Here is a 23926-nt window from a genome sequence, read left to right as displayed (position 1 = left end):
CAAGAGCAATCCATGCGGGATTGGAAGATTGCTTCTCACTTGGGACCAGGAGTGTCAGAGCGGGTGCTCCTTTTTAAAGGAGCGGGTGCAAGTCTGGAGCAACCAGAATCACAAGTCTTATTTTAGGTTTCGCTGGCACAGGGGCCACAAGCCAGCTGGCAAGTGACCGGGCCAACGCGTTGAGCCAAAGAAAGCAGAAGGGCCCCACGCAGCACTCGTCGAGTGTAGAGGGGTGATCTTTGGTGCAAAAGTGGCTAAGGGTTGGGTCCTTTTCAAACCCCGGTGTACAGCTTCGAGGGTCACTCGTGGGCTGCACAGTCAGCGTCTCGTGGTCTTTTCAAGATGGCGTGCCCCACGCTTCCGGTCGCCTTCACGGGTCTCAGCTCTGCAGGGACTGTGGATCGGGCTGTAAGAAGGCAGGCAAACTTGATCTCGTCGATCTCTGTCGCTCGAGTTCCAGCGGGAACTGCAACAAAGCAGACGTCGAGGTGCTGGATGGTGCCTGTTTGCACAGGGTGGTCACTCCTTGACCACAAGGCAGATTCTTCATTCTTCTACGTTGAGTTGGATGTCGAAGGGTCCAGAGTTTTGTTTCAAATGTTTCATCAGGATAATCTGAGTGCGTTGGCACTGCTCCCATTTTCATACCAATCTAGGGGGCTGGATTACCTGCTAGGTCCCCTCCTATGGGTGGGACCCAGGAAGGGGTGGATACACCCCTTTCCCTTTGATCCAGGCCGCGCTGGGACAGGGGCTGGTGTTCCCCAGAACCGGTTTGGCCGGATTAAGCAAGGAGCAGCCTTGTGCGCCCCAGGCAGTGTCTGGTTTCTTTCAAAGCTCCCTGCTACAATCCACTATCTCCTGTCTGGGGTGGTGTAACACCTCCCTGCGACAGGAAAGCCTTTGTCCCGGCCTCCTCTGCTGAGTTTCGGTCAGCAGCAGGAGGTCAGACTCGTGTCTGTGGCAGAAGCAGCCATTTTGTGGATCTGAGGCTCTTTTAAAAATCAACCGCCTTTCAGTAAAGTAACATGTCTTCTCCCTCTAGAGGGGTGGAATTCTATCCCCGTCGACAGGACTGTTGAGGAGATAGTATTCCAAATCGTATGACACCTTAGACGACATGTTTTGATAAAGCCAAACCAAAGTTGCTATATAACCGCGAGGATTATAATGCACTTAATAGTATATGGTATGACATTATCCTGGAACAGCTTAGGGAGTTGTTCCCGACAGCTGCCGACAGGCTCAGCTCATGCTAGAGCTCCATCTCACATTAAACCACGCACTCTGCCTCCAGGATTGATAAGGCCTTCCATAGGAGTGGCTCACAGGTTTATATGTGTCCAGATATAGGTTTAGATATAGGTATACTATATCTAAGCAAGGGGTGACTACACCCACTTGCCCCAGCTGAGTGATCAGCCAGTTGTGTCAATTTAAGAACCAGCCAGGGGTGGCAAAAGCTATGCTTCAGACCCTGGTAGGCCTTGGTGGCACCTATGCCCTGAGCACCTATAGTGCATGGTACAGGGGCTGACAAGGAGTCCATTTCCAATTGGGTTATGTACCTATAGTACATGTATGTGAATTTAGAGAGAGAACAGCAGGCTGGGGGTCTGATTAGCAGGCCCACAGCTTCAGTAAGTCGAAAACCAGTGAAGCAAAAAGCAAAAATTGGGGTGACCATAGGATAGCAGACCCTACTCTCCTACACCCCCGAAAAGCAAGTACTATGATTTCGGATGGGGAGAAGCACTCTGCTTAGTTGGGGTGGCTGGCGGTTATAGGTTTGTTAAGCAGGGAGGCAGGGAGGGACAAAGTGTGGGGAAGTTCATATTTTGTTTAGTTCTGTTATAGTTTAAAATGGCACTGTTGACATAGCAGAAATTCGATCGGCTGGCAGATCCTTAATTGAGATTGTTAGGCAGCAATTCACTGTACTTACACACCATACCCATGGCACTAGGCTCACAACCTGACTGTACCCCGAACATGACCCAGGAAGCACAAGTAACCCCTCTGAGGTTGGTAACGTGGAACGTCCGAGGACTGGTAGACAAGATCAAAAGGGATCCGGTATTGCAGGCACTAAAATGTCATGGCCCCACACTAGATTTACTGCAAGAAAAGCACCTCACAGGAACACATTTAAGGCATTAGATAGATGGGTGTATAAGATGGTAGTCCACTCCGAGTTTTCATCTGGCTCCAGGGGGACGGGCATCTTGGTGCGGAAAAATTCTCCCTTCATGGTTCTCCAGACCAAGACAGATGAACAGGGACGGTTTGCAGCACTACAGGGTCAGTGGGAAGGCAGACTCCTTAATGTAGTGTCAGTGTATGTTCCACCAGCACTCCACACAGTGGCACTCCCAGCACTCAGTGACTACCTACTTGCGCTGCCCGAGGGGGACCTTATCATTGGGGGGGACTTTAATGCTATGATGGTCGCCACTATAGAAAAATACCCGGCTAGGTCACCGACACGTGGAGCCTCACGTTTACAGAGCTTTACCGACGCAGTGGGGCTTGTACATGTATGGAGACACTCGCATCCAGCAACGCGCCAACACACATACCACTCCACTGTACATAATAGTCTATCTAGATTGGATTATTTTATGATGCTAGAAGCCAGCCTACAAAACGTTGAAGGAGTAGAAATTAAACCCAGGGGTATCTCTGATCACTCCCAAGTGCTGTTGACTTTCTCCTACCGCCAGAAGACTCGGCGGAGGATATACCCTATTCATCCCAGATACCTATACGTCCCTAATATTAAGAAGGAACTCCGTAAAGTCACAAAACATTTCTTTGAGGAAAACACTAATTCGGTTAGCTCACCCCCAATAGTGTGGGAGGCATACAAGACCGTACTCGGAGGGCAAGCGATAGCATCTATTTCAGTGCATAAACGAGAAAAACAGAAGGAACTCTTAGAATTAGAAATGACATTGCAGGCAGCCGACGCAAACCACTCGGCAGACCCTACACCAGAAACGGCACACCCTCTACACCTCAGACAGCAACAACATAGGGGCTATTTACAAGATAGGATGATGGCTAACCTGGCAGCGACTAGGCACAAAGTATATGACATAGGAGATAAAGCCGGGAAATTATTGGCTTGGCTAGATAGTCGAGAGAAAAGGTCTAAGGGGATACGACAAATAAGGAAGGCAGAGGGACGACTTGTGACGGACCCGGAAGACATAGTGAACACACTAGCAGACTATTTCCGAGAAGTCTACACATCGACTTTAGATGTAACAGAGGCTGAGGTAGTGGAGTCCTTGCTAAATGTAGAGATGCCAATCTTGACAGAAGAGGCTACTCTGGAATTGGAGGCTGACCTCACGAACGAGGAGCTACAGTTAGCAATCAGATCACTGCAGTCAGGCAAAGCACTGGGACCCAACGGGATCCCAGTGGAATGGTATAATCAAATGACAGAAACTCTCTGCCCACATCTACTGGCAATGTACAATGAAAGCCTGAAGAAAGGCGAACTACAAATAGATCAAAGAATAGCAACGATAGTGGCAATCCCAAAGCCCGGTAAGCCCCCATCTGAGTGTACTTCATACCGCCCTATACCTTTATTGAATGCCTAAGCCAACATTTTAGCTAAACTAATAGCCAACAGGCTGATGGCCCATTTACCGCACTTAATACACCCGGATCAATCGGGCTTCATGCCTAACAGGAACACGGCACTCAACCTTAGACGATTACATGGAGCAATGGCGAAGGTGCCGTCTGTCTGAACCGGCAGTGATTTTGTCCCTGGATGAGAAGATGGCCTTTGACATGGTAGAGTGGCTATACCTCTTTGCAGTCCTCCCACATTTGGGATTCGGCCATAAATTTTGTACATGGGTGCGCCTCTTATACACAAGACCAGTGGCTCATGTTACGGCTAACGGGCACATGTCAAGCGAGATACCGTTAAATATAAATGTAAATGTACAGGAATTTATATAGCACAAATCACCGAGCAGTTTCTAATCGTTTGCTTAGGGAACCTGTCCTGGTATTCCCCTGTGAGATAACCCCGGCAGGGTATCCGCAAGGTGAAAGCTAGGCATCCCGCCGCGAGGGGCCGTTGTGGAGATTAAGCAAGCTATTGCCCAGAGTCGCAGAGTGTGAACCCGTGAATTGAGTAGGCACCGGAGCGAGAATTGTCGAGTCCATAGACATTTTTTTTTTTTAGGATTCAAGACCCCGCCGAGCCGGGAATTGAACCCTGGTTCCGGGCTGACCTCTGCTTCCAGGTCTGCCTCCTCTAACCAGTGAGCCACACTTCTCCACCGTTGGCAAGGGGGACGCGCCAGGGCTGCCCCCTATCGCCTTTTTTGTTTGCGCTGGTGCTGGAGCCTCTGGCGACGCTGATTAGAAAAGCCCCATTGCTGAAAGGTATTCTATGGAGGGAGGGCGGGGAGGATGGTCTCTCTCTAGACACTGATGATATACTGGTATACCTCACAGACCCGGAACAATCTATACCAGAGCTCCTCGACATCTGTGATACCTTCGGGAAGGTGTCAGGATATACAATAAACTGGTCCAAGTCGGTCCTATATATAATGCAGGGGCCGGCACCGCAACTTCCTACAGATTACCCATTGATAGTTGCGAGGGACTCCTTTAAGTACTTGGGTATACATGTCACATCGCATGAAAAAGAATTCTTCTCCAAGAATCTGGCACCCCCTATGGAGAGATTACGGAGAGATGTGATGCACTGGGCGTCCATGCCCCTCACTCTCCTGGGTAAAGCGGCACTATATAAGATGATGGCCCTACCCCGGCTCCTTTATGCCCTTGACAATACGCCATTTCCAGTCCCACCCAAGTACTTTAGGCAAATAGCTGCACAGGTGTTGCTACTTCTCTGGGGCCACAGCCCTGCTCGCATAGCGCAGGCAATGCTACACAAAAGTTGGTATGATGGTGGGATAGCTCTCCTGGACATAAAATTGTATTATTGGGCGGCACATCTTAAGGTCATTAACCAGTGGCTCCACTCACCGCAGGATGACCCAGCGTACAGGGCAGATAGAGCCCAACTGGGAACAAATAATATGCTCACAATCCTATATGATAAAGGACTAGCACTGAAGTTAGAGGGCCCTACAAAACATACGGCCATGCTGTGGCACACAGCACAGACACAGTTGGGTTGGAGAGGTGTTATTACTAAACTTACCCCGCTGTGTGACTCAAAAAAGCTAGGACAGTTGAGAAATAGCAAGGGATGTGAACAATGGGACAATATAGGCATTTCCACGGTGGGAGATCTATGGGATAGGGGGACCGTAGTCCTATTTGCTCAACTCCAGCAACAATATGAACTAGGCCTGACTGAGACCTACAGGTACGCGCAAATAAGGCATGCATTGCTAGCGGCGATCCCACAAGACACTGAAGTCCCTGAAGCCTCCCCATTGGAGGACTGGCTGCTGACTGACCACATGCAACAATGTGCCACGTCCTTCACATACAAGAAGCTGATTAACAATCTACCAGATCCGACAGTCTCACTAAGATGCAAATGGGTGATGGACATAGGAGACAAGATGACACAGAGTGGCAAGAAGCCCTAGCGTCACCTAAGGAGGTGGGAATTCCTGGGCGGCTTCGGTTAGTACAGCTTAAGATCCTGCATAGGGTATATTATACCAGAACCATATTGTATAAAATACTGATGACACAAAATCCATACTGCCTGAGAGGGTGCGGGAAGAGGGTTCTTTCATACATACAATATGGGAATGTTCAGCAGTAGCGGAATACTGGCGACAGGTACTAAGAACAATATCATAGGTGATGGAGGTGTCGCTATTACCAGAGCCACGCAGATGTTTACTCAACATGTGGGAGCCCAATGATCTCACGCGCCATGGACAAACATGGGTCACTCTTGGACTCATGGTGGCAAAACGAAATATTGCGCAGAAATGGGGTGCAGTGGACTTACCTTTGCTTGAAACTTGGTGTAGAGATATGGATCTCACTATGGTAATGGAAAGAACAGTGTATGCCATTCGTAAGAGCACAAGAAAATGGACTAAAATCTGGGGGGCTTGGAATGCCTATAGGGGGGACATCTGTGACCCAATACCAGAACTAGACTTGGATAGCTCAGATGAGGATTAAGGTGGGGAGGAGGGCACGATGGGGACTGAACTGCCGAATTACTGAACTAGGGGATGTGCAGATTACTTTTGATTGATAACAGCAATGTTTTCGGAGAATGTGTCACCTAACTGTAAAACATGTGTTTTTGCAATTGTGTCATCACTGCCTATATGTTGAAAGGAAAAAAAGTAATAAAAATAATTTAAAAAATTTAAAAAGTGTCCATAATTTGGGGCGGAGATTGTAATTTAACACCTTGTGGGAACAATGAGAATCTTACTTGTGGTGTAATAGATGAGGTCGGGAACAATATTACTCACTTACCGTATTCACCAACCGGAGGTTGTTTAAATGATGCACTATTCATTTTGGAACTCGCCTTCGCAAATGAACTAGTGGTTCCACCGGTACCACTGAACCAGACTTTTCTCGTCAAAGGAGTGAGTACCATTATTGATTTTATATTTGCATAAAGGAATGTTGGATCCCGTATCTTAAATTTTAAAACTCCCAACAACGCCACTAGCTATGATTACCCAAAGAGTGTAGAATTACTACTTTCTAACCAATCTAGCAGGAGAACGAGGGCTAGGACATTAGGACAAAAAGATTTGACATTAGACAGGCTGAATGAATACACGTTAAAGTGGGATAGTTAACCCGCTGCAGATCACCAGAGAAGTGATAAAAAAAGTCTCTTAAATTGATAGTTATGTTTAGATGCCACCTCCTCAGACCAAGAAATTCTAACCAGCTTTGAGGCCATTACACGAGAAGTAAAAGGTGCTCTAACCATTCAAAAGAGAAAGAAAGGATGGTTTAATAGGGCATGCACTAAAGCTTATTCCAATTTAAAATTATCTGTGCAAAAAGCAGTCAGGGATCGAAAAGAAATAGCACTTCTCCGAAAGGAATATAATAAGGCCATTAAATTAAGGAAGGCTGAATTAAAAACCGAGGCATGGGAAGAATTACATAAAAGCTGCAAAGAGAAAGATAGTGCGGCCTTTTGGAAAATCGAAAGAACTCCTTTTTTATCTGAAAGCAGTGATACTCCAAAGTTAGAAATAGCCATAGACAAACACTTATGGGTGGAACATTTCTCACAGATATTTGGGACGAATGATAAGGAGGCAAGTTCCCAAACTCTAGGGGATGGACCAAGCCCGCGTCCAGATCCCTCAATCTTCCCCATTCCTCTGAACATCTTACCGTTCAAGGTCAAGTGTGCCTTAAAAGCTAGTAAAGGGGGCAAGTCACCAGGCCCAGACGGAGTTCCAGTGGGCTTGTTCAAATTTATTATGGAACTTTGGATTCCGATCCTAACTAGGGTGCTGGAAGCTTCGTGTGCAGTAGGTCTTATTGATTCATGGTCCCAATCAATCCTGGTCCCGATATTTAAAAAAGGAGATTGCCAAAGTACGTCCTGCTATCGTCCCATCTCTCTGTTAGAATATGTAGGGAAGACAGCGGGACGCATTATACTTAAACGTTTACATAAATGGTCAGAAGACAGTACCATCTTGTCTGATCTCCAATTCGCGTTCAGGGAGGGCCTTGGGACCACTGAACAAGCACTGAATTTGACCCTATTAATGGGGAAGTATAAGAACGCGAAGGGGGGAAACCTATACATGGCCCACGTAGACTTAACAGGAGCTTTTGATTGCCTGGACCATGCAAAATTGTGGGTCATTCTAAGCGAGTTGGGAATTGAGCTTCCACTGCTAAATTTTCTGTGAGAAATGTACACGAATGCTACCGCTAGAGTCCGTTTTGACACGGGTGGAGAACTCACAACTTCCTTTGGAGTGAAGAGAGGGTTAAGACAGGGCTGTGTCCTGACTCCCTTTCTCTTCTCACTTTACACCAACGATCTAGAACATGCCATGCTGCTAGGGAGCCAGGATCTACCCTGTGTGAAAGATCGCCCAGTCCCCGCTCTATTATACGCGGACAATGCCGTGATCATAGCACGCACTCCCCTTGAAGTTCAGTGTGCTTTAATCTGGTATCATAGCTATATGGCAAATCTAGACCTAAGGATTAACATTAAGAAACTTTTGTTATGTCATTTGAGACAAGTCATAAGAAAATGAGGAGTGTCTTTATAGAACAGTGTAAGCTAGAAAATACTGCTACTTACCCATACCTCAAAATTTTAATTGATAATAAATGTTTGTGGAGACAGGCAATAGAGGCCAGAAAACTATTGTTCATAAGGGCCACCTCTGCGATAGTCAACTTTGCACACAGGCTTTGTAAAAGGCCGCCTACAGAGATGATACAAATATATCAAGCTAAATGTAAATTGTAAATTGATACTTGTATAGCGCACTACTCACCCGCAAGGGTCTCAAGGCGCTTGTACGAATACCGCTGTGGAACCCATCCTGGCTTTCCCTGTGAGGCGTCCACTCCTGGGCACCCCCAAGGTGGAGGCCAGGCATCCTTAGCGTTGTGGGGGCCGTTATGGAGATTAAGCAAGCTATTGCCCAGAGTTGCAGAGTGGGACTCCATGATTGGAATAGGCACCGAGGCGAGAATTATCAGGTCCGTGGAATTTTGAGCCCAAGACCCGCCGAGGCGGGGAATTGAACCCTGGTCCCGGGCTAGACTTCTGCATCAGGGTCTGCCGCTCTAACCATTGAGCCACACTTCTCCACAAATGTGTAAGTGCAGTGATGTATGGCGCAGGGTTGTGGGGTAATGGGAATGTAAATTCCCTTCAAAAGGTAGAGAATAGTTTTCTCAGGTTCCTTCTAGCGGTCCCAAGAGGCACATCCACCTTTAGCTGCCACATGGAACTGAGTCTTCCATACATCACTGACCTGGTAAAAATCCAACCGATCCTCTTGTGGCATCGAATATGGTCCTCACCAAAACTGTTTTTTAATAGAGACCTCCTGAACGACTTCCTTTCACTTGAAAATGCGGATAAGATAGGCTGGATTTTATACGTTAAACATTTTTTGTATGACATGGGCTTGGCAAGATACTACAAAAAGCCCCTTTTAATTCAGGAGATCTCAAGGAAAAACCTAAAGAAACTGTGTATGTCACGTATGGAGGAGCTGCATCTGTCATTAGAGGTAACAAAAAGTTCAGTTCAACAGATACTTCAAGTACAAACCACCCTGACCATTCAACCGTACCTCACATTTAGTCTGATTAGCTATGATAGATTGGTGCTTACTCGATTGAGAATGAACACATTCCACCGCTTGCTAACTTTCCCGAAAACCAATGATTGGTCCCATTTGTTACCACTGTGTTCTTGTGATGAAATGTCTAGTCAGTTTACAATGCAGGTGGTTCTGTTTTGCAAATTCTACCACGAACCAAGGAAGCAGTGGGTAAATCCGATAATTAAAATCTTGGGTTTGCTGCAATGTCGTCCGGCTTTCCTTGTGATTCAATATCTAGAGGGGGAGTGTATTGCAAGGGATATTACTATTTTTTAAACTTTGTATTAAGCACAGGTCAAATTTGGAATAGTACTCGTGATCCTGACATAATGAAATTCATTTTTGTTTACAAATTGTTTAAATCTGATTGGCATGGTAGGATCCAACCCAGTATTTTATAACTGTGTAAGCCTGCTCAATAATGCCAAGATAAGATACCAATTGTTTTTAATTCAGTATTTTTTTTGTTTAAAGTGTAAATACAATCATGTTGTTTTAATTGTATTTTTAAAATGAACTTCTATGGTTTTGTATTTTAAAAAAACGAATAAAGTATCTTTGATTGATACACATAATAGCTATATATAAAACATATATACATTTTATTTGGTTTGTTTTAAAAAGGACTTTTTCCACAAATAATCAAACAATACATGATTACAATACAACATGATGTCGACAATTCGTATAAATCATATAACACACAAAGTGATAAAAAAAGAGGTTGGACAAACATCAATACGTTACTATAAATCTAAAGTCAAAAGTAGTGGCTATGAGATAGATCTTCTCAACGTGCGTTTCGCCACTCAAAGCGCCTTCATCAGGAGGGCCACAACCTTATCTTTAAATGTATGGAACAGCAGATATGTGTCCATGTAGATAGCATATGCTTGGCACTTGGCGATATGAAGCTTTATATGTATATCTCTTATTGTTATCCGATGGTTGCTCAATATTAATTTAATTTAGAATTGTTTCGGCATTGATACTTGTTCTGAAGTGGCGCAGGGGACTGATAAATAGCCACATTGTTTAGTTTATGGAAATATCTGCATGGCTCTGTAATAAACCCAATATATTTGACAGAACGAGGAATAGCTCTTTTAGACCAAATTGCAGTTCATATTTAAAAACCAAGAAATGAAGAGTATAGTCAGGCAGTGGATCAATAAGTTGCCCACATGGCCCTTTGGCCCGGTTGATGAATCAGATAACGTGGATGGACGCCACGCCACTTGTATTCCCAGCCACTCTCTCGAGAGCTGGACACATATGCACCCCACACCCATACATCACAGGTGTCATGAGTAATGTGAATTGGTTAATAACTGGGCCCGGGTGCACGTGCTCGTGGCCAGTTCTAAGAACCATACACACAGCATCTGTGTCCTTAATTACAAAGCATGTGGGCCTAGGGCCTACAACTTTACAACCACAGCAAAAAGGATGTAGCCCATGTACACTGGGGTTGTATGATAGAAGCACAAATGGTTTTACCAAGCTTGCCTCTACCATGCAGCCCAACCACAAATGCATCTTAACCATGCATTCCTTTACCACACATGCCTTTAACATGACGTTTTGGGATATAGGCTTGAATAGTAAAGGGGTATGTGTGGCTAAAGTCGCAACCACCTTGCCTCCCCCAACTACTCCCATCCCTACCACTGTGCTGTCCCTTAAACTACCACAACACCTTCTATTGCTCTAAAACCTACCTCGACCCCCCCAACACTAAAAACTTCCCCAACTGCCCATTCTCTTCCCTCTGCCCTAAGGCCTAAACCCCTACACTACCCTGCCCCCAGCGCTGTCCCTTAAACTACCCCAACACCTTCCACTGCCCTAAAACCTACCCCGACCCCCACACTAAAAAATAGCTCAAGTAACCCTCCCCTCCCACTTCCCTAAAACCCTTCACCCTAACTTATACAACCCGTACCCCCACCCCACCTGTGCCATTGCTTAAACTACCTCAACCCCTTCTACTGCCCTAAAACCTACCCCGACCCGACCCCCACCCGGTAGAATAAGAGGACTGCCCCATTTAGTCTGCCATATTTAAATATTATTAAAAAGTCAATCAGTTTATCCAGCCAAATCACCAACTGAAAAAAGTATGCTTTTTCAGGAGAAGAGGTCCCTAAGTAACCGATTTTCAACACGTTTCTTTTTTTGCAGCCCAATTGTGGTAGAATAATTGCCTTACAATCACACCTGAACATATACTAGAATTTTAATGTAGATTCTAAATAAAACCTGTTTTATTGAGGAAGGCTGTTCAATCTTTATCATTTTTCTTAAATTCCAATGGCCCAGGCTCTACTCGCAGCCGTTGATATCGATCCCACAGTGGTCAAGAATCATTTGGTCCACAAACACGCCATAGATTCCACACTATGGAATAATTAAAACATATAGATGTGAATCACAGTTTACTATTTTGTGTCTGTTCTTGACACCATAACTGCACATGTTACATTTAAAGAGTATTTGTTAATTATACGTAATTTGTTTTATCAGGTGGGGTTTGGTTGTGTGTCTGGAGTGACCCGTGTTGCTCTGATTACTTTTTTTAGTGTCCAGACATGTCTGTGTACTTCCCAAACTAAAAACAGTGACCCATGAAAAAGTTAGTGAAGACACACATGCCCTTTATACTACACACAAAGCTGACCCCTCTCATGGATGCACAGAAGTGCTTCCACTCTATCCCTATTTAAACGTAGGTAGCTGTTTATTTTATGACTTATGGGCTCGGTTTCCAATAGATCAAATACATAACTTTGCAGTCTCTTGAGAAGACCTGTGCATAGAAAAACCGTTCTTTTTAAACGGAAACGTTTTCTTCAGTTAACAATGTGAGCCTATCCCGCCAAACCGGTTGGAAATGTTACAGCCTGATCTCTTGTAATAACTTGGGTATTGAACAAGAGTTCAAGTTATTTGTTCAAATTTCTAAAAGTGTTTTTATAAGCTGCTACTTTTTGGCGCTCCGCATAATACCTCTGCTATCCTTAGGCATTTTGCTTTTCACCTTCAAGCCGGGCCCGGGGAATGAAATGTAAACAAACCAACCCGGTACAAAAGTTAAAATAAATCTATTTTAATGCTATGTGTGTGTATTATATAGATTTTACTTGCATGTGTTTATCAGAGACCTTGTCACAAATCTGTGCCGCATAATTCCTCCACACATAGCTTCAATCGACACCACACAATTCCATGCCACACAATGCCACAACAAACAATTCCAATCCAACCCACAAAATGCCACTCCACACCACATACATCCACTCCATAACACATAGCTACAAAACATTGACAACGCTTATAGCTCACAGATTGCCAAGACTGATTGGCTTTTCCAATGCTTTTTAAAATGATATCTTCACATGGTGCAGAAGGCATCCTTCTGAAGCAGGCATCGTGAAGGACAACATCTGCAGCCATGTGTGCTTTGTGGGCTCGATAAGATCAGGCCTTACATTCCAGGCACTGAAGCGAAGGAGACTAACAGGGGAGCTGGGAGGGGGAGGCTGTCCTGTCCGCAAGCCATGAGAAAGGATTCAGACAAAGCAAATGCATGACATCTGCACACGACGGCACTCTTATCTTAGATGCTTCCAAATCTTGATCATTATTGTCGAATACACTTGAACCTAATCTGCCTTCAATGCTGTCGTTTTTTGCACTAAGTCCAATCACATTGCCAGGCCTGTGTCATTTCTATGCGAATAAACTGTAGTGTGATGTATGGGGGTTTCACTAAAGCACAAACGGCCACATGCATCATTGTAAGGTTTTGCGATTCCTTATTTGCGATTTTTAGGGAATCGCAAAATGGGATGCATGATTTTAATCGCATAATATTTGCGATTCGGTAAAAATCGCAATTTTTACCGAATCGCAAATATTATGCGAATTCTAATTTGCGATTTCGCAATTCCCATTGATTCCTATGGGCCAAAAGGCCCATAGGAATCAATGGGAAGGCATTGACATTTTGCGAATTTCAATTAGCGATTCGCAAAATGTTAATGCATTCCATAAGTGCAGGGGGGGTCCAAAGGACCCCCCCTGCACCCCTGACATGTATTTTAAAGTGCATGTTTCACACACACATGTCCTAAGGACATGTGTGTCTGTAACATGACAGTGTTTAAAATGCAATTTTGAGCATTTTAATACTTTTTCGCAAATTACCACAAGGTTCACCCTTGTGGTAATTTGCACCCCCTAATTGCGAATTCGCAATTTGAAAAACAATCATGCATTGCTTTTAAGGAATCGCAAATTTGCGATTCCTTAAAAGCAATCGCATTTTTGGAAATCGCTAAAAATAGCGAATTTCACAAAAATGCATGATGCATCCCAAAAACTTATTTAGGAATCGCATACGGCCGAATTTACCCATTCGCACCGTTTGCACTTCCTAAATAGGTTGATGCATGTGGCCCAATGTGTGTGAGAACAACATGGATCGCATGGAGAATGGGGGGAAAGCATTCAATGGAGGCGAGTAAAAAGACGTGCACTCTTCAGGAAAAAAAATGAGTTCCCGAAACGCAAGCGCTTGTGGGAAAATAAAAGGAGCCAATCCGAGCAGTGATAAACAGAATATGCTGCTCCACGAGAGGGGCACACATATGCTGGATGGGCTAAAACAAATAAAGCCAGTGGATCGAAAGCAATTAATTGGGAGTGACAAATCACACAGGCAATAGTAATAATGGGCACAATGCTTTCCTAGGTAAGCTTTCAGCGTGTACCCGTTAGACTTTGTCTTAAAAAATAGTGATTTTGGGATAGCCCTTAAGTGATCTTGCAACATTTGCTTTTCTCAGGAACATTTTTTTTCATCTTAAAACCCTCAAGGTAGGTATGATGATTCGCACAGGGAATTTTCTCCAGTACATAATGTGTGCTGGTGGTTGTTGATGGCCACCATCTGCACTCCCCATTGGACCAATGCTTCATAGGGCTAACCACAGGGAGTTGTTTCAAAGCACCAGTCCTAAATATCTGTGGTTCATTATGTTTGTGTTTGTTACTGCTATTGGCCTGTTGGCTACAAGAGAAACCATGCACTCATATATTACTTCACCAGGTCCTGTCATCCCTGCAACAAGGAATCAAATTAAATTGGACTTGTACCAGAGAAAGTCACCCATTGATTCACTATGCCCACAATTTACTAATGTGAGCTGTTATGGGTCAGACCATCATAGTTTTAGGTCTCGCTTGAGACTCTGCATGCCCTATCCCTTCTGGGATCTTTTGTTAACTCAAAGGTAAATGTGGCCTACAACCAACCCTCCCATTACCCACCATTGGTCGCTTTAATAATCATTCTCCTTTCCTTGCTTCTAATTAGTTAGCACCTGCTGGTTTCACTTTCTTTTTTGTGTGTGTGTCCCTTCAGTGGAGCATGGATCAAGTGCATACTGTTTGCTTTATTAGTGTCCTTCCGTTTCTCCGATTCAGTTTTTTATTAATTCTTGCATTCCTTAGTGCCATTGCTTGATCCAGCTGCCTTCCATATTTGTTCTTTCCCATCCCACCCTTCCATCAACAGTCTATCATTTTCACAACACATTCCAAGAATGTAAATCTTTCTTCAACCATCTGAAGAAGTATTCTTACAAAATTAATTGTTTAATAGCCTGGAACACTTCACTGCCACTGCCATTGAGAGGGGAATGCCATTGAGAGGGGAATGCAGTGTAGAAAATAACACTCAGCCTTATACAAAACATGGCTATGAATAAATTTAAAGTAATATTGAAACAGGGCCCGGCTTTAAATGCATTGTTGTTCATTCTGGTATGCTGATTCTGGAGCTGCCCCCCCCCCCGTTTGCCTACAATGAGCTTGAGGGGTTTATGCAAACTTGTATTGCTTGCACTCTGCCCCCTACCACCTCCTGCATAATTGCTTGTGCATCCTGTATTTGGCAGATAAGAGATCTGGGGTGCAAAAAGAGCAAGTTGTGTGCTCACGATCACGCATGTAAATGAGGAAACCGGGGTGATGATCGGTGCCCTGTTTTTAACAGTCTACATCTTATATTGCATCACGGCCTCTAAACCCAGGCAACGGATTGGCAGTCAGCTTATTTCAGACAGACTTAGAAGTTATATGCAGCTGCAATCAGTCCTGTATACAAGGACAAGTGACACACATCAAAGAAGTGACTCGAGGCTCTCTTTCCAGTAGAGAAGCAAGGCAGTACAGACCACAGCAGGGGCTTGGTAATGATGAATCAGGGATCTGAGTGTAATAACATAGCGTCTATGTTATTATACATTATCATATAGATGGTTGCTATGGTTGACATAATGACATGGATGTAGTGGGGGTGGATATGCTTGTGTCTGGTATATAAGTTTCTTGAGAGTTCATCAACAAATCAGAGGGACAAATATCCAAGTCTACAACACAGCACACTTTACTTGGGTATCTGGTTCTGCCCTTTCAACCAGTGATTTGATGACAGTGTTTTCCAAATGTTGTCCAATTGAGATGTTAGTCATTTTGAGTGACAACATTTCGCCATTTAGCTCTTCCGGCTTATGGTATTCTGACCCCTTTTAAATCCATTCCATAGCAGTGTGGCTGAAGCCCCGTCTGGGTACCTCCACAACCAGGGAAGCATGGATGCTGGTCTAACAGGAATAGCTACCCTTTATCGTGTCCCACTGGCATCACCCCCTTGCCCTTCCTATCATGCTTGGCCTGCTCCATCTTCACATTTCAACACTGAAAATCGCCCATTGCACTTCGAGCAGTCATGTCAAATCTTACAAGAGTAAGGCAAGCTGGCCCCTTTGTCAAAGTTCCAACATGCCTCAGTTGGACCCAGCCTTTTTGCTCCTCCTAACCTTCCTGGAGTGGGTCCACTTAAAAAGGGCTGTTAGGGTATGGGAAAACCACTCGCAGTGTGAGCTGACTGGATTGGCCTTGTTGGCTACTTCCCCCACAACTCAGACTCTACTTTACCCCACAATTTCCCAATGGAGGCGCTCTTCCTCACCGAAATTGCACATTGCAGCAGAGCCAGATTAAGGCCGGAAATGTTAGGCTAGCCATCCTAATGGCATTCAGATAATTCCAAAGCAATACACCACAACCAGGTATCTTCTGAAAATAAGCTGGTGTAAATTGTGAATGCAGCTCTCCAGATTTCAACATGGATAGGGACTTTGGGATTGTTAGCCAGGTCGCTTTCTTCCTCTTTCGAACCCTCTTTGCATTTTGCCTCCAGATGCAGCAGCTCCATTATGTCCATGATTTTGTTTGTCCATATTATTTCTTTTTAAGGCAACATCAAATTACTTCTTAAGGGGCTATCTAGCCCCATGGGCAGCAGCTCTGTATCCCCGACAGGACAACTCATGCAGGGAGCAGAGGAGGGAGGAGAGGGGTTGTGGCATGTCTGCCGCTGACATACTTCCTCCCGCATATCCGCTTTGACCCAGCACATCTTCTTTCCATGTCACACTCGACTTCACCCCACACAACCCCTGCCCTCACCTCTTCTGTCTACACTGCTGTTGTCTTTCCTTTTCCATGATTTGATCGATACTCTCCTATGTTCGCTTCCTTTCCACCATAGCTAACTGCACGGTTCACAATCATCCACCCTCCAATTATCTGCCTACTCTTCAGCTTGCTCACCTTTTGGACTCCTCCTTTAGTACTTACATTTCCTCCCTCTTCTCTTGTTTCCCTCTGTACAGCATCTGTTCTTCAGCTCGCCCTTCGAGGCTCCATCTCCTGTGTGGTTGTGCACCCCTGATGCAAGGGCCACTATCTCCACTGTCACTGGACTCCCCACCTATGTCCACATCTCTAAATGAGATGCCCCTGTTCAGAATCGACACATTTGGTGTTAGTAATTGGGCTTCTAATTGGCAGAGGTTTGCAACCTGTCCAAGTAGGGACCACAAATCTAGTTAGGGTAATTCAGACACCCACCCTAAATTAACCTGTGCTCATCCTCTGGTTGCTTGGCACAGAGCAGTCAGGCCTAACTTAGGAGACAATGCAAAAAGAATCTGTGCAACACAACACCCAGTAACAATGAAAACACAACAAAAAGGCTCCTCACCAGGTTAGAAAAATAAGTATGAATTTTAAACGTAAAATAAGAGCAAAACGTCAAAAATGACAAGCGCGGAGAATCCCGCCTTGCGCACTTAGGACCCGGCCTCTCCGGACCCCGCCTGCCCCTTGGTCTCTGGTGGTTAGTCGGGCGGACGGCCCAATTGGCGTCCGGCCGACCCAGTTCCGGTCCGGCGATATCGCGTGACCTGGGGGTCAGGGGGTGGAGACTCTGGGCCTATTTAGGGTCAACTCCCTGTGACTGGGGTCTCTGTTCCCGCTATCACTCCTGGATACCTGACTGCTCACGCCGGCACCTAGCCATTCTCGTGATCCAGGCCGGCTTTCCGAAACTCTAGAAGCAGAAGGATCGAGCATCGTTCGTGTAGCCAGGTAAGGGGTCGAGTGCCTCGGGGGGCCTCGTGGGCAGCCGTGAGTCACGGTGGGTGCTGGGACGGGATAGGATTGTCGCTGCCTTACGGGGCTTACGGCTGTGTGCGGGGATCCCCGGGGTACGGGCTCCTGCCGAGCGGCGCGAACGGTGCTTAGGGGTGCGGGAGCAGGGAAATCGGGGCGCGTTAGGTGCTGTAGCAAGGTAGTGCGAAGCGCGATACAGATAGCATGGCGCCAAAAAAGGGAGGACAAAAGCGAAAAGATTCTGAACCTGAATTGGCACAGATTATGAAATTACTGCTGAAGAAGTTGAGCAAGGAGACCCCCGATAGCGGGGATGAGAGCGATTCTTCCCAGGGGGGGCAGCCCGAGGTAGTAGAACGGCCGCGCAGGGGGGTGCCACCGAGGGGCGCTTGTCCGCCATTAAAGAAAAAGCCAAGGCACAGCCTAAAGAAAAAGGGGGAGCCAGGCAGGGGAAGAGTAGACCTAGCCCTGCAAGGGGGAAATGGGACGAGGGATCAGTAGGTCTTGTCCCCAAGCCTCCGTTAGATGCAGAGCAGGTTTACCCTTCTGTTCCCATTCCGGATGTGCCCGCGCTAGTAGACCCAGTGGGTTCAGTTTTGTCCGAGATTAGGGAAGCGCTGAAGGCGTTGGCCCCGGGGGGCGCGGTACCAACGGTTACGGTCCCTCCGGCCCCACTCCCACCACAGCCGGTGGCCGCAGTGGCAGCCGCGTGTGATCCATTAGATAGCTTGCTGGCGTCAGTTTCCACATTAGTGGGCCAATCATCAGCTCGGGAAAAAGTTTTCGAGAGAGTGAGCGCTGGAGCGGCGGCACCGTGGGTGCCCCCTCAGGCCACACAACAGGGCGCGTTGCAGGACATTCAGAGGCAGTTGGCGCTCTTAGTCGAGTCGCGCAAGGCATTGCCCAGCGTAGTGATTGAAGACCATCCCCCCGCGACAGCGATAGCTGTAACACCTACAGGAGGTAAGCCTGGTGACGCTACGGCAAGGAGCAGCGAGGTGGGGGCTAGTCAGGGGAACTTGTTGTCTCAGTCAGGGATGTTAGCTACTCATGTGAGTATGGAAATGCGAGAGAAGATTTGGAAGGGTGCATACGTAGATATATTCTCCCTTATCAGCCCGAAGAGAAGAGAGGAGGATTACAAGGACAGGGAGGGGAAAGAGCACACCTTCCGATATCGGAGACCTAGGATTGAGGAAACAATAACCAATTGGCTGTTTGGGATTCACTTTTATGTGACTGTGTTGTTGGAAAAAAGGCCAGAGTTGGCTATCCCGTTGGTATTTTACACCAATAAGATCGTGAAGGCCCACTCCACTCATGGGGGTTCAGCCTGGCTGACATATGATAGGGAGTTTCGCTGGGCGAAGGAAGAAAACCCCTCCATTTGTTGGGATCAGGTTGAGGTCAATGCCTGGTTGGAGAGCGTGAGCAATAGGGAACACCCGGCTAGGCAGCCTTTTCGGACTTCCCAGGGAGGGCCGGGCGAGAAGAAAGGTACATGCTGGGCATTCAATGGCAAAGGGTACACATGGCCCCCCGGGCTGTGCAAGTTTAAGCATGCATGCGCATACTGCGGTCACCCCTCCCATCCCGAATCCAAGTGCAACAAGAAATCCAAAGAACAGGGGGGTACAGCCCCTAAGGATATCAAGCCCCCCCAAGTCTAATTTGCCTACTCGAGTGGATATTGAAAAGATGATTTTTTGGTTGAACAGGTACCCAGAAAGGGCAGCTGCTAAGATGTTGAACGGGGATTGCCTGTCCCAATACCAGTTAAAGGCAGTATTCGGGTTGGCTCTGGGGAATCTGGGTCTGGGTGCAGTGGGTTACTCCTCCCATTCCTTTAGGATTGGCGCCGCAACTTTGGCGGCTGGGGCCGGTCTCGCCCCCAACACTGTGAAAGGCGTAGGTCGCTGGACCTCTGACTGCTATAAGCGATAAGTAAGGCCTGAACTGTTGTGAAAACATATGTGTGTAGTGTCTAAAGGCTCCATCTCTCTCCTTTCTGATTAGTATGCCCGCTTCCGTGGTATGGGTACTTGGGCACTCTTTCGTGCGTCGCGCGGTGGTGCGCTTGCAGCGAAGAGAGGTGGTGAAACCGGCCGCAATGGGCGAGACCGAATTCGTATGGCATGGCGTTGGAGGGATGCGTATCCGACACTTGATTGGATTATCTTACATTTGGGAGGCAACGACATGGTCGACAGAGGGCGCTTGGCTGTCAAGGAGGCCTTACTGGCAGAGTTTGCCTGGTTGGGGCATGAGTTCCCAGCAACGAAAATTGTCTGGTCAGGCATGATATCACGCAGGGCATGGGGCCCAGGAGTGCGTCCTAGGTCTTTGAACGTCTCTGTGAGGAGATTGAACAGCGAACTAGCAAGGTTTTGCTCAGTGAAGGGCCGCCTGCGCTACCTCCAGCACCGGATGATTTCCGGAGATGTGATGTACCACCAGGATGGGGTACATTTGTCGGACTTTGGAACTGATACTTTTATCCGAGAACTTTGGTCATTTATTCTGAACGCAGGTGGGGAGGGTGTCAGACCTGTGGGTCTTGGCCACCCTTGTGGCGGAGAAGAGACCTGCGATCAGTAACTAGTGGCTAAACAAAATGGATGGGAGCCCGCCTGCCGGGCTCCATAGGCCAGCTCTGAGGGGGGATATGGCAAGCTCTCCACTGGGAGGAAGTGACCACCGGCTGGGGAGGCTAGGGCGACAGATTTCGAGCCTCCCGGGCGACCCTGGGCAGCCTGGTATTCGAGAGGTGGGCCCCGGTAATGGCAGACAAGGATCGAAGGGCGGGACCCACCAATCTAAGGGGCAGGTGCATGGCACTTGGCGAATGGTACCCATTTGCGAGATGCGAACCAGATGGTGTTCCTCCCTTAGGGTTGGGAAGGTGATGGAGCATGATATGCTCATAAATGTAGTTATGAATATAACTTGTAAATATTAGATATGCATGTTATTGCTTATTTATTTATTATTTATTTATTAATCTTATAGAGCGCGACAGCTACCCGTAAGGGTTTCCCGGCGCTAATTGACAGTAAACAACATGATTGATCCTGGAGGAGAAGGATTACTGGGCAAACAGCCAGGTCTTTAGGGCTTTTCGAAAACGGAGATGGCACTGCTCCATTCGTAAGTCCATGGGAAGAGAGTTCCACAGTTTGGGTCCCAGTACAGCAAAGGAGCGGCCTCCCACTCTGGACAGCCTGAACCTAGGTACGCAGAACAACTGTTGGGAGGAAGAACGGAGTGAGCGTGTGGGTGAATAAGGCTTGACGAGTGCTCGAAGGTAAATGGGAGCAACATCAATTTTATTCTTATGCATGAAGCATAGTGCCTTAAATTTTACACGATTTTCAATATTAAGCCAATGAAGTTGCTTAATGCGTTTCGTGATTGGATCATATTTCCGGCATCCACACAGGAGCCAGGCAGCAGCATTCTGAACCAATTGGAGACGACGCAAGATCATCTTGGTAACCCCCAGATAGAGCACATTGCTGTAATCTAATCTAGAGGTCACCAGGGCCGTCACAACAGATCTTTGGGTGTCAGATGGCAGAATCCAGAAGATCTTTCTCAGCCATCTAAGAATAGTAAAACAGGTGGCTGAGACTTTATTGACTTGGTCTTTCATCGACATATCCCTGTCAATGAGAACCCCGAGGTTCCTAGCACGTTCAGATGGAGTAGGTAGAACGCCCATGGTTGACGGCCAGTGTCTCGGACTCCAAAGGTCAGGCTTGTTGCCGAAGACAAGCACCTCAGTCTTTTCGCTGTTAAGTTTTAGAAAATTACGGCTCATCCAGCGAGAAATGTCACTAAGACCAGATTGCAGAGAGGAAGGTAAAGAAGGGTCTGCTTGAGATAAGGAAAACACAATCTGAGAATCATCAGCATAAGTGAAAAGATTGAGGCCGGAAAGCTGTGCAACATGAGCCAACGGGACAACATAAAGATTGAAGAGGAGAGGGCTAAGGATAGAACCCTGGGGAACACCATGAGGGGAATTGTAGATATTCGAAGTGGAAGTATTAGAGAAGATTTGGAAGGTCCTATCAGAAAGAAAGGACGAAAACCAGAGTAAAGCTTTGTCACAAATGCCAAAAGAGGCAAGGCTATCGAGAAGGATATTGTGGGAGACAGTATCGAAGGCTGCACTGAGATCAAGCAAAATCAGTGCAGCTGTTTGACCTTGATCTAATAATTGGCGAATGTTCTCAGTAACACCTAATAGGGTGGTTTCCATGGAGAAACCTTGGCGAAAGCCAGATTGAGATGAGTGAAGAAGATTATTGGAAGTGACAAAACGTGAGAGATGTTGATGAATGTGTCTTTCCAGAATTTTTGAAAAGGCTGGCAGCAATGAGATAGGCCGGAAATTAGCAACAACATTAGGATCTGCAGTGGGTTTCTTGAGGAGTGGGGTAACCATTGCATGCTTCCAGCAATGGGGGACCGTGGCTGAAGCAAGGGAAGCGTTAAGTAAAGAACAGATCACTTCAAGTTGGGAAGATTCAAGCTGGCGTAGAACCGAAATAGGTACAGGATCCATGGGTGAGCCAGATTTGATATTGTTTAGAATTTCTAAGAGAGTGGCAGGTACAAGGTCAGGCCAAGTCTGCAGAGAGGCCAGGGGAGGGCAAGTGGTAATAGGGGGTGACCAAGGGCAGGCAGTAGATTCCTCAAGTGATTTAATATCTCTATAGATTGTGTCGATTTTAGATGTAAAATACTGGGCAAGTTCGTCACATTTCTTACTCGAAAGAGGAGGGGGTATAGCGACTGTCTGTGAACCAGCAAGGTCTTTTACCACTTTAAATAAAACATTTGATTTATTTATGGCTTCAGTGATCAAATTTGTGGCATAAGTGGCTCTGGTGTGAACACAGGCCTTGTGGTATAATTTCAGTTCGGCTTTATACGTAAGCCCGGCAGCAGTAGAGTAGTCTTTCCTCCAGGCCCGTTCTAATCTCTTACATTGAGCTTTGTGTAGACGAAGAGTTTCATTATACCATGGGGCGGGAGAGTTATGGACAACATTTTTTTTTTCTGTAAGAGGGAGACAGATATTTATAGCCTCAGAGAGCCAAGAGTTCACTGAATTAGCAGCTGAGTTCATATTGTCTAAGTTAGGTTGATATGTAGGCAAAAGATCAAGCAGTTTTGAGTTGAGAGCTGTAGTATCCAAATTCTTCCAGATTCTCCTTTTAAAATTGAGAGAGGAATTAGATGTGGTCAGAGTCTTATTGGTAGCTACAGTGAATTTAACTAGATAATGATCTGACCAAGGGACAGGTAAGGCAGGAAAGCATGTTATTAGTGAAGAGTTTGAAAAAATAGGATCTAAAAGATGTCCACCCCTATGGGTGGGGCCCTTGTTATGTAAGGTTAAATTCATAGCAGCAAGATCGGTGATACAACTATCAGCAGCCTTATCATTGGGGTTGTCCATATGTAAGTTTAAATCACCAATGATAAAAAAGTTACTGGAAGATACGAGCACAGAAGCTATGTAATCCAAGAATTGGGTATACCAAGAATTGGTAGTGCCAGGGGGACAATACATTAAAAGTCCAGTAATTGTCGACTTGGGGTTTAGAGTGAGCTTAAAGTGAAGAGCATCACATTTGCTCAGAGAAATAGAATCAGCATGGCATTGGTATTTTTTATTGAAAATTATTGCCACACCGCCTCCTGTCCTTACAGGACGGTCACAACGGACAATGGCATAGTCACTGGGCAGTGCTTCGGCGATATCAGGGCCAGAGTTGTCGTTGAGCCAAGACTCAGTGATAAATAGCGCATCAGGCGCCTCATCAGTAAGCAAATCAAAAAGATTGCGTTTATGTTTGGGTAGAGAGCGACAATTATGGCTGATAAAGATAAAGCCAGGAGGAGAAGGATTGGTAGCTAATTGTTGTTGGCTCTTACATAAATCAGGAATATTTAGTAGGAAAGGGCAATCAGGGCAGTGCAAAGGAAAATTTCCAAGCAGGTCAAAGGAGTGCGTTGTATGCGTATTGACAGGTCTTAAGTCAAGTAATTGTTTTCTG

At 46.1% G+C, this 23926-nt stretch overlaps 1 protein-coding gene across 2 annotated transcripts in view; it reads left to right on the top strand.

Annotated features, from left to right (window-relative positions):
* Positions 1–23926, top strand: part of LOC147683518 (alpha-1,4-N-acetylglucosaminyltransferase-like) — a 717934-nt gene that overhangs the window by 186529 nt on the left and 507479 nt on the right. The gene's annotated exons all lie outside the window — the stretch shown is intronic.

This window comes from Lissotriton vulgaris, chromosome 11, assembly GCF_964263255.1.
Source record: "Lissotriton vulgaris chromosome 11, aLisVul1.2, whole genome shotgun sequence".
Taxonomy (NCBI): domain Eukaryota; kingdom Metazoa; phylum Chordata; class Amphibia; order Caudata; family Salamandridae; genus Lissotriton; species Lissotriton vulgaris.
Note: the sequence above shows the minus strand (reverse complement) of the source record. Positions and strands in the feature narration are given on the sequence as shown.